Source organism: Balaenoptera physalus (genome assembly GCF_965194825.1).
Source record: "Balaenoptera physalus genome assembly, chromosome: 2".
Taxonomy (NCBI): domain Eukaryota; kingdom Metazoa; phylum Chordata; class Mammalia; order Artiodactyla; family Balaenopteridae; genus Balaenoptera; species Balaenoptera physalus.
The window spans coordinates 40,351,115-40,369,070 of NC_138883.1; the positions used below are offsets into that span (position 1 = coordinate 40,351,115).

Consider the following 17,956-nt stretch of genomic DNA (forward strand, 5'->3'; position numbering starts at 1 on the left):
CGTCCAGGCCATTCTCAGCCAGATACTTCCTCGGGGTTTAGACTGGCCTCAGTGATCACTCACACCTAATAGAGCAATGACTGTCTAATCCGTAGTGATTATCCAGTCTCGGGTGGAAGTTAGTCTTTAGCTGCAGCAGCTTCCTCCTGCAGGAATTCAGGGCAAGTTCACACAGGCCATTCAGATCAGATCCTGAGTCTGTGGGTGCTTGTGAAACGGGCGCTGGGGAAGCCATGGTCTTCCTACCTCCCCACTTCAGGGCCTTCTCCCGAGGCCACATGGGCAGACCAAGCAGGAAACAGCTTGACATGGCTAGGTTCTGATACTGGGGAAGGCACGAGTGGGGTTCTAATACTGAGGAAAGTGGTCTGTTGAGGATGGGGCTGCATCAATAAGGACATGTCGAAAATAAAGCATCCCTTGTGATTACACCTCTCAGTAACCAAACACTGATATTTAAATCAAATGTTTAAAAGACTCACTTTTACTCTGCTTCCTCTGTATCTTTTTCTTTTTAGTGTGCTAGACTTAAAAGAAATACACCTTAATTTTTAGAGCAGTGTTAGGATCGTAGCAAACTTGAGTGGAAAGTATGGAGAGTTTCCAGATACCCCCTGTCCACACTTGCATGCCTTTCCCCACTATCAACATCCCACAGAAGAGGGTACGTTTATTACAGCCGATGAGCCTACACTGATATGTCATTATCACCCAGAGTCCGTAGTTTGCATTAGGGCTCACTCTTTGTGTTGTACATTCTACGGGTTTTGACAAATGTATAATGTCATATACCCAACATTGTAGTATCTTACAAAATAGTTTCACTGTCCTAAAAATCTTCTGTGCTCCACTTATTCACCCCTCCTGCCTCAGTATCCCCTGACAATCACTGATCTATTTACTGTCTCCATAGTTTTGCCTTTTCCAGAATGTCATATAGTTGGAATCCTATAGTATATAATTTTTTCAGGCTGGCTTCTTTCACTTAGAAATATGCATTTAAGTTTCCTCCATGTCTTTTCATGGCTTGAGGGCTCATTTCCTTTTAGCACTCAATAATATTCCATTGTCCGGATGTGCTACAGTTTACTTAAACGTTCACTTACTGAAGGGCATCTTGATTGCTTCCAAGTTCTGGCAATTATGAATAAACCTGCTATAAACATCTATGTACAGAGTTTTGTGTGGACATAAGTTTTCAACTCATTTGGGTAAACACCAAGTATAGCAATTACTGGATGAAATGATAACCTCAATACCTTTTCCTCATGGTCTTCACAATTGTTGTGTCAACATCCTACCTTCAAAATTACACAACAGGGAAGTCAATGTGATTACCTAGGGAGACTAGCATAAGGTAAGGGACCAGAACTGACCCTGGAAGCACCCCAAAACTTAGAGGTTCAAGAGGATTCCCAGTCAAAAAAGAATGCGGGGAAACAGACAAGTAACGTAGGAGGGATGTCATTTACATGATCTTGATTGCAAAGAGAAGAAACCATTCCAAGAGGCGGGTCCTGGCCAACTATGTTGACTGCCGAGAGCTCAGCACGTGGCTGCCGAAGATTTGCTGCATTTGAGGAGTCCAGGATGCGCTGACCTGCTGATGCTTTACTGCGGACAGAGGTTAACAAGTGTGTCTGCCCCAGAACACCGCCACTCTTTTCCTTTTCAGAGTACGGGGAGGTGTATTCCACAACAGAAACAGCCCAATCTTCAACTAGGGCCGCCTGCCAGCATGTCCAAAAGGCTCCGCTCCCAGTTAGAGCAAGAAATCCCAGAAGATGCCTGCTGTGAGATACATCTGGAGCCACCACAGCTGTTCTGCCATGATGACCAAATCACGCTTTGTGACAAGTACTTCAAGTCCCAGGAGCACAAGAATCAGGTGGTGTATGGAGTACAAGAGGCTGCTGAGAATTATAGGAAGTTATTCCAGGAGATATTGAACACACTGAAGGAGAAACTTGAAGTAGCTAAAAGCATATTGGCTGATGAGCAAGAAAGAATGGTGATGATGCAGGAAGAAGAGCAGAATTTTAAAGTGATGATTGAGTCTGAATATAGGATAAGGTTCCGGTTGATGATCGAAGAAAACAAAGTGAACTTCCAGAGCCTGCAAGGTTGCGGATTCAACCTGAACTTGAGAGAAGCCAGTCAGAACCAACTGATGGAGTTTGCCACAAAGCTAAAGGAGAAGTTCCAGGAAATACTACAGAGACTGAACTGTCTGTGGAGAGAGAACATGAATAAACTGAGGGAGAGTGAAGTCAGGCTCTCTGAACAGATCTACAGCCTCCAAAAATCACTGCAGAGCTAGAGAAGAAATGTGGGCAATCTGCCTCAGCGTTGCTCCAGAATGCAAGATATTCTTTGGAAAGGAGTGAGTCACTACTGCTTCAGTGTCTAGAGCCCCCCTGAATCACAGACCTGAGTTTATGCCAAATAACAGGAATGAGCAAAATGCTAAAAGTGCTGCAAAGACCTATAACTTTGGACCCTAAAACAGCTTATCCTTGTCTGGTCTTATCTGAGCATCTGAGAAGTGTGAGACTCAGAAATGTGCAGCAGGATGTACCCGGTCACCCAGAGAGATTTGACTTCAGTGCCACCATGTTGGGCGTGGAGAGCTTCTTCACCTCAGGGTGGCAGAACTGGGAGGTGGATGTGGAAAAGGCAGCACAGTGGCAGCTGGGCGTACACAGAAGCTCTGCCAGCAGAAGTGCTTCCGGAGATAAGGTCTTATTCACAGGATCCATGATGGGAACTGATTATACTTTCTGGGCCTTTCCCCCTTTAAAAAGGGTTTCCTTGAGAGAGCAAATGCACAAAGTTGGAGTTTTCCCGGACTATGAGTATGGGCAGATATCCTTCTATGATGTGACAGAGAGATCCCTCATCTATAATTTCTCTTATCTCGCCTTCCAAGGAGCTCTCAGGCCTATATTTTCTCTTTGTGTCTCAAATGGAGGCATGAATTCAGACTCTCTGAGCATCTGCCTCCCTCATGCTTCTTCTTGTAATGGTACTCTTAGCCCTCAATCTTCTTTGGTGTGAAATCTAAGACCACAAGAGGCAAGAATGTTACAAGCATGACTTTATATAAATTATTTTACAAAGTAATCCAATAAAAGATTTTTAGCACTTGAAAAAAAAAATTGCACAACAGATGCTTTCTCATATTTGGAGTTTGCGTTTGGGTGGATGACTGTCGCCTCTGCTCCCTGATTCTACCATCAACTTCTGGAGAAGGGCCCTGTGTCTGAGCAGCAAGTGTCAGAGGAGAAGCAGCTGTGCAGAGGAGGCTGCGGGCACCACTGATGCCTCTTCAGCCGGAGACAAAAGTGGGGAGAGGTGGTTTATGAGCGGTTTATCCAGAATTAGACTAAACCGTGTACGATGAAATACACTGCTTTGTAATGCTGGGGCTTCCCATTGCCGCTGAATTCAATTAGTTTCAACTTCACATTCAAGGGGGCGGGGAAGAAAGTATTGTGTTGCAAGGGTGGTGGTGGTGGTGTGTGTAGGGGGCCTTTAATGAATAATTTGGTGTCAATTTTGAGTCCCAGCACTGGATACTTGTCAAAAGGAGCTGGAATTTCTGAGGTACGTCCTTGCTCTTTTTGACCCCATGGACTTTCCTTGTTTAGACCCCCAGACGGTGCCAATGGTTTCGGTGTTGGTGAGCTGTTCTGTAGATTGAGAGCCATTTGCCAACAAACTCCAGCCCTCCATTGCGCCTTCTACAGGCTGTATGATGCCAGCCAATATCTTTGCTTTGTTTGCACTGCTGAGGTCTCTCTATCATGAACATCCTTTTCATGACTGACAGTTTTTTGGTTTGCAGCAAAGAGTTTTCCAAAAAATAAACCAACTCCAGATTATTTTGATGGTTGAGATAACACGCTGAATGTAAAAATGGACATTTTCCAGTAACTCCAGTGGGTGATCTCCAGTTGAATGGATGAAGCTGCAGTCTAGATATGGTCCAACCCACCATTCCAGGAGCCCTAGAGAACACCAGGAAGATAAAGGTATCTACAGTATATTGATTTCAGAGGGTAAATAATGTTGCCAGAGGCTATAGCTTGTGAGAAGTGAGACATGTTTGACCCACTTCATTTAGCGTTCCCATTTCTTAGAAAGAGACCCCAATCTACACGAGGTAATCCTGTAGCTACACAATTGTGAAGCGATAGACACTAAGTGACTATGTCTCCCCTGAGCAGTTGATTACCTGTATTTTAAAGCCACTTTAGAATTATAGAAAGAATAAGACCCATGGGAACATGGAGGTCAGCCTATCAAGGCTGGCGCTTCCAAATGATCTCTACTATCGTCTTCAGGTAACTGTGTCACTTTACTTCTTCTACTAGAGGGTATTTTAAAGCCTCCCTAAGTCAGATGTTCTATGGTTTATTTTTCTATTCTTTCCAATTATTCCACCAAAACGTTCTTTAATCAATCGGCTTTCAAAATTGTTTGATTTTTCATTTAAATCAATTCTTAAGGGTCTGAGGTATACGTGGAATATAGAGAGAGATCTAGCAACAGTAATTAAATACCTATACAGGTTGTACTCCTATAGTACTTAAAAAAAAATCTAACGCCCAGGGAACTTTGCTTTGGAGGAGCACTTTCTTTCTGGCAAGTCATCATTTAGTTTAGTTCATCAAATAGTTTCTAATGGCAGCTCTTGCTGGATGCTGCATTAGGAGGATGAATTCGTGAATAGCACACAGTGTCTGCCCTTACGGTGCTCCCAGGGCCAGTGGCGAGCTGGGACATTTCAGTGTGATGTGGGAGTGCTGTGTTGGAGGGTGGTCAGGGTGATAGCGTCTTTGCATCTCAGCCTAGAGGTCTTACTCCTGAGACGCTTCTCAAAACAACCAGTAGGAGTCAGGCAGGTAGTCGATAGGGGCAGAAGACCCAGAAAAGGAGCTCACGCATCTTGGATGACATGAGCAAAAGTACTGACGTGGCTGGTACCTGAAGGGCAAGGAGGAGACTTGAAAAGAGATGAGGCTACGGAAGTACCTGGGAGTCCACCATGGGGTTTGCAGTCTACACTGTAGGTAATGCGGAGTCATGGCAGGATTTCAAGCAGTTTTTTTTTCTTTTTTTTTTTTTGGCCACACCACGCAGCACGCGGGATCTTAGTTCCCCAATCAGGGATCGAACACGCGGCCCCTGCAGTGGAAGCACTGGAAGCGCGGAGTCTTCACCACTGGACCACCAGGGAAGTCCAGGGGATTTTTTTTTTAAGATAGAATATTTTGATGATTACGTGGAGGACTGTGGCTTGGAGGGAGCAAGATAGAAGGAGGAAAGTTATTGAGTAGGCTTGGTAAAAAGTGCAGGATGGAGATGAGGGGCTTGGCTTCATGACTCCTACATAAGCTTAATGGGAGAATTCTTTTCAAGGCAAATATATTGTAGTGCATCCCATACTTGTCCAGTGGATGACAGTGCTTTGGGAGGGTGGAAGACCTAGTGCACCAGGCGTATCCGGTCTCCTCTGGAAGCCCCCCCTCATCCCTGAGCATCCTCAAGATCAGAGGCCACTACTGGGTGTGATTTTGGAAACAGAGGCAGCTCCTTCTTTCCCCCCTTCCATATCTGCTCACTGATGCTGGAAAACCCTTTAGGACAAGGATTAAAAATAAGGTACCCACACGACCGCTAACTTGTCTTTCATACTTATTAGGTTTGGGGTGCTAAAGAATCTGAGCAAGGTAATAGACTGCATAATCTGATGTCAGATCCTGTGCTGGATCTGGATTTCTTTTGCCCCTCCAGATGGATTCTCTGCCCTTCCATGGCCTATTCTGTGCCCCCAGGAGGCTGGCTGCTGTAGGCAGCCCCACCAGATTCTGTTGCTGAAGCTCCTGCCAGATTCTCATAAGGGCTCCACCACCCCTGGCCCCTTGGTTTTGGGGTGGGAGTAGCTCCCTGTCGGTAAGAGTCCCTGAGTGCTCCCCCAGCCTCTCACCGATGCCCTTTACCAGCCTCTGCTTGGCTAAATAGCAACTTCATTTCATTCTCCTCCGTTAATAACTCTTTTGAGAGTTTCCTGCTATTCCCCTGCTGATACAGTTCCTTTCCTGTGTTTGCACTTTGGTAGGGATAGGACATTGAGTTCCTGAGCATGAGGGTAGCCATGGAAAAAGGAAGAGATCAAGAAAGGAGTCTGGGGTCATAGAAGACCTCCTTCACACCTATCATAGGGCCGCCTGGCTGCCCATGTGCTTATGCTGTCTGAGAAAAAGCTGGCTTCAGAGATCTGGTTTGAATTTATATTTTAAAAATCCTGAATTGATTTGTAACCTCCAATCTGTAATTCATAACCGCTCCATCAATAGGTATGTCTTGTCTAAGCGTGTAACTTAGCAGACTCGTCATAGGGAGGGAAACCAGAAACATACAGATGTCGTCTGAAGTTGGGCGTATAACAGAGTCTTCAAGGGTTAAGAAACAGCCACACGCTGCGAGGCAGGTACAGTAGGTTTACCAGAGGTTTTCTTTTGTGCTTCAACAATAAAGTGGTTGGTGGTCTGCTGGCTACAGCCTGTTACACATTCCTTGCTTTTATTAGGATAACCATAAGCCTCGAAGACCCACCCTGATGTCAGTGGCAGGCTTTATAGAACACTCACAAGTTTCTTCTTGTTGTATTCGGGGGTATATAAACTGTGCAGCATAATAGGTAACAGGTTGGAAGACCAGTTCAGGGCCTACAAAAGTCCCAGTTCCTGATGTGAATATTTATACCTCCTCATTACAGGAAAAGGTTGACTACCAGATGCCGGTTACCGCGGCTCCAGAACCCACTAAAGCTTTGAGTTCCTCCAGAAGCGAGGGTGGGTTTTGGCAGCTTCCCCTGCCCTTCAAATAACCTGGAGGTCAGGACATGCCCAGCTGATTTAGGAACCCTGGAGAGGAGGATTGGCTGGAAGCATCTCATCTGTTATTCAGCGACCAAGTGGTGAATTACTTCCAATATCGTGATTTCCTGAGATGATAGAACACTGTGGTTTAAAAAATTATTTTAAATAAACTCAAAAGCATCGCAACAAATGGTGACTCCAAGTTGGTGTGTTCACATCACTAAGACAGCGTTTCCGGATGTACATTTTTGGAGGTCCCTGCGATCATCCCCTGAACTCCAACTGCAGTTAATTGGCATGGCAGTGACCCAGCACTGCACTCCTGAGCAGAAAAACACTCTCACAATTTGTCAGGTTCTAGATGCTGTCATTTATCCAGCTGTGTTTTGACCACAGCCGGTCTGGGAATTGCATCGTTTTGCATTTCCATGGCACATGGAGGTTTCTTGACGGAATGCTCACGGGCTGCCTCCTGCCTCAACTCCCCAGGGTGGTGGGAAGAAGGGTCCTTTGCTGCCCGGCTTCCACCATCTGCTGCTATTGCGCCAGGCATGCCCCATGGCCTTGGACTGACAGGGGACCCGGGCTGCAGTGTTGAGCTCCTGTCACTGTCCCAGGCTCCCTGTAAAAAGGAAGCTAATGTTTCAATATTGGGTAAAAACACTTTTATCCAATATTTTCATATATAGGGTGAGTCTATTGAATTGGCCTTAAAAAAATCTGCATCCAAGAACTCCTAAACTATAGATAACAATTGATTTGAAATACTTTTGCTGTTATTTTTCTTTCTAAAAGAAAATTTCCAAAATGGAAATAGCTATTTGTTACTATTCTGCTTAAAACCCTGGCTTTCTATTTCCTCTTAAAATCAAATGCAAAGACCATTCACATGATCTCTGAGGCCATGCTTGTTGCTGCCCTTGCCTTAGCTGAATTTCTTCCTTCCCCAAAGCTGTAACCACTCTGGCCTCCTTTTAGCTTCTTGAACTCACCAAGCCTCAGGGTCTTGGCACATGCTAATCTCTACACCTGGAATATTCTCCTCTTTCTTTCCTACTCCCCTCCCCCCTTCAGATTTCAGTTTTAATATTATTTATTCAGGGAAGCCTTCCCAGACCCTAGCTTAGGTCAAGTCCCTCTTGATTTCATAGTGCCCTAGACTTCACTACTGGGCCTATTGCCATTGGAAACAATGAATTATTAGTGTAATTACTTATTTAATGTCTTATTCCCTTCTAGACTGTAGACACCAGGAGATAATGGATGCTGTATTCTCAACACCTAGCGGAGTACCTTTCATATAGACAAATGTCTAATTGTTGAATTAATTATTTAAATGATGCATACTTATTACAAAACAAATTATCAAAAGTGAAGAAAATGTAGAGAAGAAAATTAAAATAATCTATATGTCTACTATTAACATTTCAGTGTATTTCCTTATGTCCTTTTTTTAAAAAAACAAACATATGTGGTATGTGGATAAACATTACCAGCTGAAAGCTGGATCCTAAGGACATTTAGAAAAGTCTTAAAATGCACCAGGCTCCTGGTGTTCAAAACTGATGTCAGGGGCGAGGGGAGAGTTTGAGCAGGGATATCACCATTCATGGTCTCTAAGGCTGGGGAGGGATTAAAAAGCAGCTCCTGGGAGCAAGTTCTGGGATCTTCCTACCAGATTTCACTATCACTTTAGGAATATTTATTTAGGCTCTTTTAGCAAAGTAACAATTTCTTAAATATTTGGAAACATGTCACTTCACTATTTAATTTTTGTTGCTGTTGTTGTTACTCTTCCCATAATTCATATTTTAGGGAACATTTTCCAGAATTGTGGTACCAGATTGCCCATTCCCAGCTCTTTTGTAAAAGGGGAAGTGTCTGGAAATAGACTGGGAGCAAAGGGACAATCCCCATTCCCAGAAAACGGCATGATTTCTTTGTTCCCCGCCTCCTGCCCCCGCCAGCGTCACCACAGTTTATCGTGTAGAATCCATTTCTATCCATGGGCTAAGTCCGCAGAGCAGGTACTGTTGTTACGTCCATTTTATAAGTGAGGAGATATGATGTAAAGAGGTCACAGAACTTGCCCGTGGCCACACAGCTAGTCAGCGGCTGGGTCAGGCTTAAAACCCAAGTCGGCCTGACTCCAAAGCCCAGTCTCGTGCTGCCCCAGGTGGATCCCTCTAGATTCCACCAAGTGGATGAGGAATATGAGTGGACTTCCCAGAGCCTTGAAAACCCCCGAGCTTGTATATAAATTTTGTGTGTCTGCACAGGTTTTGTATTTTTTTCTGGGGAGAAGTTCTCTATATTTCATCAGATTTGTTTGGAACAAGAAAAATAAAGATTCATCTGGATTAACAATTACCCTAGTATTTGTTGATTGGTTACCAAGTACTGTTCTAAGCACTTTACACGCATTAAATCCTTCAATCCTTGCAATAACTCTGTGTGACTGGCACTAGTATCCCCATTTTATGATCAAAGAAACTGAGACACAGAGAGGTTGTCACTTGCCCAAGGTCACACAGCCAACTGTGGTTGCAGGGATCTTATCCAGGCAATTCCCTCGAGTCTACACTCCTTTTTAACCACAGTAAACAAATGCCCTCTTTGCAGATCTCTCAATGTCTTGTGCATTTTCCTCCCCTGAACTTGAGATGTATCTCCCTGTTACTGTATACAATTCATGTAGTAGTTTTTTCCTTCCTCCCCTTAAAGCTATTAATAAATTGGTGGTGGATCTTACAATAGAGGACATCCTAGAATAAAAATTAGCAACTCTCCTCGGCAGGATTAATCATGTTAGTGATTATACTGCTGTAAGAACTATCCTAAAAGACTGTCGTCCCTCTGGTGTGAAATTTGGACAAGTTCTTCATGGAGGTGGGGTTCTGAATAAAAAGGGAGTCCTTTTGGTGGAAGCAGGGACAGAGACGTAACTAGGAGGTAAGAGGGGATCCCACTGGCAATCACTGAGTGTACGGGGGTGGTCAGAGTTTACATACATCTACTCTGCGCCTTTAAGTATACACTTCTGTTCTAAATATGGATCGATACACATTTGACTTACATGTATTGATTAAGATGAATGCCGTTTAGATGATCTGATACTTTCTCTACACCTTTTGAGATAATGAGGCACAACCTAAATTGCGCCCAAATGGCTTTCAGGGATTGCTGGTATGAGGACTTAAACACACTTCACAGTTCTTCCCTTTACAGATGGAAAAATAGAGGTAAGAGGGTCGGGCTACTTGTTTGGGGGATTCTGGGGGATTTAATATAAAGCTAAGAAGAGAGTTATGACTTTCCTCTCCCTGCTGAGGAATTAGCATTTTCCTGATTGAGTGACATTGAGACCAAAGACTGAAATAACAGAGCCTCAAAGATGAGAATTGAGTCTACCCCAGGGTCCAGATGAGGTGAAAGACAAAACAGGAAGCATATGCGCTTGCAGTGGAGTCCTTGGCCAGCACCACGCAGCCTCCGTGGTTTAAGCTGAGTGGGTGTGGGAGAAAGGCCTGAAAAATGCACGCTAGGCTGGCTTTCGAGAGAGGAAGATCTTGTACCTTTCTTTTCTGAATGTTCAAATTCTGGCAGACTCCAACTTTCAGGCCCATTAAAATTCAGGAAGGGAAAAAGAAAAAAATTGAACTAGTTTTCAAAGAAGAAAAAAAGGCAACAAACACACCCACTCTTGCAAAAATAAAATCCCACCCCAAAAAAACCGTTAAGAAAATGTTTTTGAGCTTTAAAAAACAGAAGGGGGTTGGAATGTCAATGGGACACAGGCCGTGGAACGACTATTAAACGTGGCATTCCCACTGGCCTCCATGCATGCATGTCTTAACCTTGTTTGATCCTTGGAGAGAAATAGCCCTGTTCCCTCCCCGGAAGAAGGAATAGAACTCATTTCTATCGATGGGCTAGATCCCACTGTGTTAATGTGGTTAGGTGAAGTGCGGGGAACAATTTGCTCTAATTCACTGCCTCAAAATAAGGGCCTCTTGCTCTGGAAGCTTCCTCTCCAACCCACCCTCCCATGCAATCAACAGTCCGGGCCAAATCCTTCCTTCAGTCTCAGATTTCGGTTATATAAGCTGCTCTATCAAACAGACTCTGTCCAATTCAGACCAGGGTAAAAGAGCCGTTTACACAAACAGCTAGTGGCTTATGTAACCAGAGCCCAATACACAAATTATGAGAAACCTGCTCACCCATTCAGGTGCCTCAGGTGAACAATGGCAGGCAGATTCCACAGCTCTGGTCTCTGACTACAGCGGAACTTTGTTCCAATAACTGGATGCCTCCTGAGAGGTCAAGTCTTTCCTGCGGTCTCTCTCCAGGTTATAGAGCTTCGTTGTACGGTGCACTTTACTCCCCACACCCTGCCCCTTGCAGATTCTTGTTCTTCATAGAGAAGGGATTTAACATTTTTAATATCAGAGTTAAATGGTGGATTTTACTCCTGGTGGTATGAAATTTCCTGATGACAAAAGCCATATAAATTCAGGATTTAAAACTTCGAAGAATACAGAAAAATAAAAAAGTTAAATCCACCTGTAATTCCACTACCCAGAGCTAGTTACTTTTAACATTTTGTGTATATCCTTCCAGTCTTTTTTCTAGGCATATCATATACATACATACATATATGCACATATAATGTACTATATATATATATATACATATTCAAGACATGAACGTATTAAAGCCGTGCATATATATATATATAAAATATTTAAATGAATGATACATTGTGACTTTACTGGCCATTCTGTTTTGAAATCTGCTCTTTTACCCAACAATGACATTGTCATCATACATTGATCTCATTTTTATCTTCTTTATCTCGGTTGTCCTTCCAATACCCCTGTGAGGTTGATATCACTACCCTCATATAGCAGCTCAAATTCAAGGCCTCTGAAGCCTGTGATGTGAAGCACTGCCTCATGTCTCACTGCTATTAAATACTTCTCTAAGGAAGGTTTTGAGTGGCTGTTTGGCATTCACATTATATTCTATTTAACCCATCCCCTGTTTCAGAGTGTTTAGATAATTTCCATTTGGGGGGCTATTCTAAATAATTCTGTGAGGAACATTCTCTCATATAAATATTTATACTACTATTCCCATAGTATAAAATCCTAGCAATGGAATTTCTGTGTCAAGGATATGCCCTTTTTGATGACTTTTTATTATATACTGCCAAAATGCTTTCCAGAAAGTTGAAATGAATTTATATTCCCATCAGCTACTGCCCAATACTCTAACCAAAGTCATTTTTATAATTTAAAAAAATGATTAAAAATGAAAGAACGTATCTTTCCCAAATTGCCTTCCTTAGGAAAATAAAAATGCATATAGAAAATGTTTGATGACCTGCCTATTCTCTCATTTACTATTATAACATTTCTAGAAAAAAATCATGGGAGGACTAAAATATAGCTGTGAGCTGCTAGTAGACTGATGTGATGAATTCACCTTCAGCCCCCAAAATATCAACCCTCCAGTTGTTTTTCCCCTTCCTGTTCCCCCCTGCCCTGCAGACCCCAGCCATAGCTTCTGATTGCCAGTCCTCCACGGGCTCACGGGAAAAGGTGGCTATAACGACACAGCAGAAGGGAACTTGCAGAATGGGGAGAAAAAAGGGCTCAGGTTCACTGCTGTCAGCAAAAAGCTCCTATAAACAGAGCAACATATTAAGCCCTTCTGTTAATATGCTGTCTAGACTTGAAAAGATTGCTTTTCTCTCTGTCTTCTAAGCTTCAACTTTTGACCTTGTTTCTGTCCTTGTGCCTGTGCTGGACTCAAGCAATTCTTGTCTCCTGAAGGTTCAACAGTCAAATTACCGAATTATTGTACTTGTCACCTAAGCTACTGCAGCAACCGGGTGCGGGCATGATCCCTATCAAATGAATGGAAAACTTGACGACACTTGACCCCTGAGGCAGAAAATGCAGGGAGTCCCCCTTCTTCTGGTTTAAGGGTAAAACGATACTCTCCCCAGAAATTGGAGCTGATAATCCCTTTGTTGATTGTGGATGGAATCTTGGAAGGTATTGGAGGGAGCGTTGAGAAGAAGAGTTTATGAGATCCGCACTTGGGGATAGAAACCAGTTCCTAGCAAAATGAATGTGAGTCTTATTTTTGGAATATGTTTTACTCTGGGATGTTTCTTCTTCCCCTGCACATTCCCAGGGTTCCCAGGGCCCTCATGCTAACAGCTGGTTGCTCAAGTCCCTCTGCAAGATGTAATATTTATTAAGCACTTGCTGTTTGCCAGGCATTCCCATGCACTCCTCTAAAACTGTTCTCATTTAATCCTCACAACTGCAGTCTTACAAGGCAGACGATACCTGCTCATGCGCAGGCAGAGCTGTCTCCCCCAGAACCTCGGAGAGCTCATAAGCGCTATCACACCCCCAGGCATCTCGCCCTGTGAACCCTTCCCAGGGGACAGAGGAGGACTTCTGTGCCCCATCACGTCTGAATAAGAATCTCTTATTATTATCATTCCTCTTGTACAAATGGAGAAACTGAAGCAGTAAGAAGTTATGAAACTGGAAGATCATAACACAAGGGCAGAAGTCAGACTCTTAGAGCCACATAATTAGCCAGTGTTCCATGCTGCCAATCAATCTAGATTCTGTTGTTGTTGTTCTAGATTTTTCTTCTCTGTCATCAAAAAAAAAATCATTTGTCCCCTTAATCTATCTGGGCCTTGCAGAGGGGGCTAAATTAATCCAATAAACACATTTAGTTTGCTAATGGCTAATGATGGACCAAAGCATTACCCATCTCAATGAATGTATAGTTCACTGTTAAAAGACTAGTGGTGGCAGCCAAGGGTATGTGAGAAAGATTTGTTGGTGGGAGGGGATGATGGTAGTAGGAAGTGCTGGGGTGGAGGCTGATAGAATATTCTTGGGTAGGGGACTTCTCTCCTTATCAGTCAACGGCTCACTCCGCATACAGGACAAGACAAGCCCTGGGTATATTATTTAGGCCTTTATCAGGAATGACCAAAAGCTCAGCTGTTTGCCTCACAAGAGAGAACTTCAGAGAACTCAGAAGCATCAGCGACAACCATCGTCTGCCAATCACTGCCAAACACCATGCTTTGTGGGAACCACGTAATTCCACAGTCTATCCACAACATCCAGTTTTCTGGCACATTTTTGTGATTAAGGAAAGCAAGAGGAGTATGACACAATTGCCCCATACAAATCTGTCACCCCAGCCGGGCATAAACCAATTGAAACATCACAACCCCACATCGAGTTGTCACATCCTTTCTATTTAATTGACCCACAACATCCTGCAGATACCTTCCTCTCCTAACTCTCTTTGGGGCCAGGGTAGATTGTGGAAGAGAAAAGATGATTTGATGAAGGGTGTGGCCAAGAAATAATATAATCTTTGGCTTGAAGATGTATATTTTGGTCCTGGACAAATGTATTTAAAAGATTTTAATGAGTCACGAAGGCAGTGCTGACACTTAGAACAATATTTTTCATTCTTTTTAGGTTGAATAACTAATACAGTGCCTGGCTTAGAGCAGAGGCCAATAAATGCTTGTTGGTTGAAAGAACTAGTGAGTACTGAGAATCTGACACGGTGTAATTCACCTACAGTTAAGACTGTGCTGGAACAGGGGTGAGTCTTTAGCAGGGTCTTAAAGGATTTGGTAGATGATTTTCGTTTTGTCAGTCAGTTCTATAAGCCACATCGGTTGATGCAGGCAATTTGCTTCTCCTTAAAATCATTCCCACGCCTGGGAGTTCCCTAGCAGTCTGGTGGTTAGGACTCAGCGCTTTCACTGCCATGGCCCCGGGTTCAGTTCCTGGTTGGGGAAGTAAGATCCCTCAAGCCCTGCAGCACAACCAAAAAACAATAAGTATAAACAATAAAAACACTCCCATTCCTGTGATTATATTTATATTTTTCGAGAATACACATTTCCACCGGAGTATGTTGTTTTGCTTTTGCCTTGTTCATTTTTATAAACTCTCTGAAAAAAGAGGAGTTTCCATGTTACTGCTGCAGTAACAGGGCAGACAATACTTGCTCATGCGCAAGCAGAGCTGTCTCCCCCAGAACCTCGGAGAGCTCATAAGCGCTATCACAACCCCAGGCACCTTGCCCTGTGAACCCTTCCCAGGGGACAGAGGAGGACTTCTGTGCTCCAATGTCTTCGTAGCCCATCACCTCTGACACCAAGAGCTGCCCATCTTTGGTCCGTGCAATCCCGGTTACGAAGTGTTTAGCAAGATGCTCTGCTGGGGCCTCATGTTGCCCTCTCCACTTGGCAGGTGGCAATTCTGAGGTCCCGGGAGAATGAACTTCCCAAGCCCACAGTGTGGGAGGCAGTGGTAAAACAGAAATAAGTTCAAAGAGTTTTATTTCCCAACAGGAAGTTCCAGAGCTAGGACTACAAAACACACATGCCATTACAAGCCCGTGTGCATCAACCCGCCCAAACACTGACTGTCCTGTGAGCCACACATTCTTTTTCAGGACTCAGATCAAACCAAAATCCAGTGCAAATCCACTGAAATTTAATGCAGAGAGCATTCCCCTAGCGCCAGAGTGCTGTGGGATTCACCCTAGTAAAAGCGGATCTTGAGGCAGAGGGGTCGCTATAAAAGCATGATTAAAATGATAGAGTGAAAGCCTGGCAATCTGGTAAGTGTATGAGCTGCCTCTGAGAATGCGTGAGCCTGTCAGGAGGTGAGATTCTGCTGAGAAAGTCTGACTTTGGAGCCTCCACTGGAGGAACAGCCTTAGCACGAGGTTTGGCGCTCCCAAGGGCCCTGACAATTTACACCAAACACAGACTAAGGAACACTGTACTACCCACCCCACACTGCAGGCTGCACTTAGGGACTTGCTTCCAAAGAGCTGAGTACGAAAAGGAGGGAGGAGGTGGAAAGTAAATTCCCAGTGGAGAAACCTGGCAAACATCACCCCAGCCAGGTGATCAAGGTCAACCTCAACAGTAATGTCATGTTGACAGCATGTACCTGCTGATATGATGTGATGAGAATAGCAGTACAGCTCTGTGGTCTTCCTCTCAGCCTAATCATGAGAATAAAATCAGACAAACTCCAACTGAGAGATGTTCTACAAAATACACAACCCAGCACACTCCTCAAAACTGTCAAAGTCATCAAATACAAGAAAAATCTAGGGAAATGCAACTAAAAACCACAATGAGATGTTGCCTCACCACTGTTAGAATGGCTATCATCAAGAAAACAAGACACAACAGGGGCTGGCGAGGCTATAGTGAAAGGGGACTTACACACTGTTGGTGGGAATATAAATTAGTCCAACCACTGTGGAAAACGATAGGGAGGTTCCTCAAAAAATTAAAAATAGAGCTACCATGTGATCCAGTAATTCCACTTCTGGGTATATACCCAAAGGAAATGAAAACAGGAGATACATACACTTCCATGTTTATCGCAGCATTATTCACAATAGCCAAGATATGGAACCAACTCAAATGCTCATCAATGGATGAATGGATAAGAAAGATGTAGTATATACACACAATGGAATATTATTCAGCCATGAGAAAGAAGGAAATCTTATCATTTGTAACAAAATGGATGAACCTTGAGCACATTATGCTAAGCAAGATAAGTCAGACAGAAACACAAGTACTGTATGATGTCACTTGTATGTGGAACCTAAAAAAGTCAAACCTGTAAACAAACAAACAGTGTAAAATGGTGGTTACCAGGGGAGGTGGGGCACAGGGATAAGATTGATGGTGTTTAATGGTACAAACTCATAACAAGTACTAAATAAGCCATAGAGATCTAACATGCGGTATATGGAATATAGATAATAATACTGTACTACAAGTATGTAATGTGATAAATATCATTACAATGGCAACCATATTACAATATATAAATATATCAGAGCAACACCATGCTCTACACCCTAAGCTTACACAATGTTACATGTCAACTTTACCCAATAAAAAATATTTAATTAAAAATAAACAAGTAAAATTTGTGAACATGTCATAGCCAAAAGGAGCCAAAAAAGACATGATGACTAGTGCAGCATCCTGGATGGGATCCTGGACCAGAAAAAGGACATTAGTGAAAAAACTAGTGAAAGATGAATAGTGTAGGATTTAGTTCATAGTTACATACAATGCTCATTTCTTAGCTGTGACAAATATACCATGGTACTGTAAGATAATACCAATAGAGGAAATTGGGTGAAGAGAATACAAAAACTTTTTGTATTATCTTTGCAATGTTTCTATAAATCTAAAGCTATTCTGAAATAAAAGTCTTATTTAAAAAACAGGTGGAAAAGTGAAAATAAAGGATATGTAAAAGACTAATACAAGTGGTTACACACAGGGGGTGGGGATGGGTACACAGGGTCAGAGGTGGGAGTGAGACTTCTCAATGCATATATTTTTAATATCATTTTGAGTTATGCACAATGTAAATGTATTACCTGTTTTGTTTTTTTTTAAATACACAATCCAAGTCTGTAGCACGCTTAAACGTATTGAATGGGAACATCAATGACAAAGGTTAAGCTTATTAGGCAAAATGCTAATTTTTTAAAAATAGAGCTAGTGTCCCAAGTGAAGGCCAGACATGTGGGTATAAGGTTGTCTCTTGCAAATGCACTCCCCCACAAGGTTTGTGGCTGCCCGTCTGGACTGTGGGATTGTGAGTGTGAAGTTCTGAAAAACCAGTTTGGCTCCGAGGGGCCTCCAGAGGGTTGGCTCTTTTGCAAGCCTCTGGCCCTTCCTCTTGGGTGCTGACTTTCTACGACTGTTTATGACAAGCATGGTCTCTTATGCGCTCTGCTGCAAAGGTGCCGTGTCAGACAGGAAGCGTGGGGTTGTGTATTGTAGACCTGAGTCCTAATAAATAAATTCAGAGGCTGATGCCACTCCGTATAATGGAGTGTGGGAAAAGAGCGATAAAGATCAGGCAACAGAGTCTTCCCAGGAGGCAGGGGAGGAGGGCAGGAATTGGAGAGAAGCTGAAATTGGGCCAAATGGTAGGAGCCAGAGA

General features: G+C 43.3%; 1 long non-coding RNA gene and 1 pseudogene across 3 annotated transcripts in view; one reads left to right on the forward strand and one right to left on the reverse strand.

Moving 5' to 3' along the window:
- LOC309655336 (putative E3 ubiquitin-protein ligase TRIML2 pseudogene) overlaps positions 1-8,322 on the forward strand; it is a 396,542-nt pseudogene extending 388,220 nt beyond the window's left edge. The window contains exon 2 of the transcript XR_014268824.1: positions 1,086-8,322. The product of XR_014268824.1 is annotated as a putative E3 ubiquitin-protein ligase TRIML2 pseudogene (transcript). The remainder of the gene's footprint in view (positions 1-1,085) is intronic.
- LOC309655390 overlaps positions 1-17,956 on the reverse strand; it is a 92,370-nt gene that overhangs the window by 28,991 nt on the left and 45,423 nt on the right. The window lies entirely within an intron of this gene.